Raw genomic sequence first — 751 nt, 5'->3', positions numbered from 1 at the left:
CAGGAGGCTGAGGTGGGAGAATCGCTTGAACCAGGGAGGCAGAGGTTGTGGTGAACCACGATCATGCCATTGCACTCCAGCCTGGGCAACAAGAGCGAAACTATCTCAAAAAAAAAAAAAAAAAAAAAAAATTCTCTGTCTCCTGGGTTCAAGCAATTCTCTGCCTCAGCCTCCTGAGTAGCTTGGGATTACAGGTGCTCGAAACCATGTCTGGTTAAGTTTTGTATTTTTAGTAGAGACGGGGTTTCACCATCTTGGCCAGGCTGGTCTCGAACTCCTGACCTCGTGATCCGCCCACCTCTGCCTCCCAAAGTGCTGGGATTACAGGCGTGAGCCACCATGCCAGGCCATTCCAGGAATTCTAACAAGAAGGATGTATTAGTCTGCCATGACTTTCTTTCCTACTAAACCCAGACTGATTCCTCACGATCAGTAATCTTTCTCTGAATTAGTAGTTCTCTACCAGGGGGACTTTTGTCCCCTCCCCTAACATGTGACAATGAATGGTTGGAGGCATTTTGGTTGTCACAACTGAAGGAGGGATGGGGGGATGCTACTGGCATCGAGTGAGTAGAGGCCAGGTATGTTGCTAAACAGTCTACAATGCACAGGAGAGTCCCCCACAACAAAGAATGATCCATCCCCAAATGTCAACAGTGTTGAGGTTGAGATTGTCCTAAATGCCGAGTCCCATAGGAAAAGTTTGGTTCACAAAGACTATTTCTTTTTTTTTTTTTTTTTTTTTTTTTTT

This window comes from Piliocolobus tephrosceles, chromosome 1 (genome assembly GCF_002776525.5).
Source record: "Piliocolobus tephrosceles isolate RC106 chromosome 1, ASM277652v3, whole genome shotgun sequence".
NCBI lineage: Eukaryota > Metazoa > Chordata > Mammalia > Primates > Cercopithecidae > Piliocolobus > Piliocolobus tephrosceles.
This window is presented reverse-complemented; position numbering follows the sequence as displayed.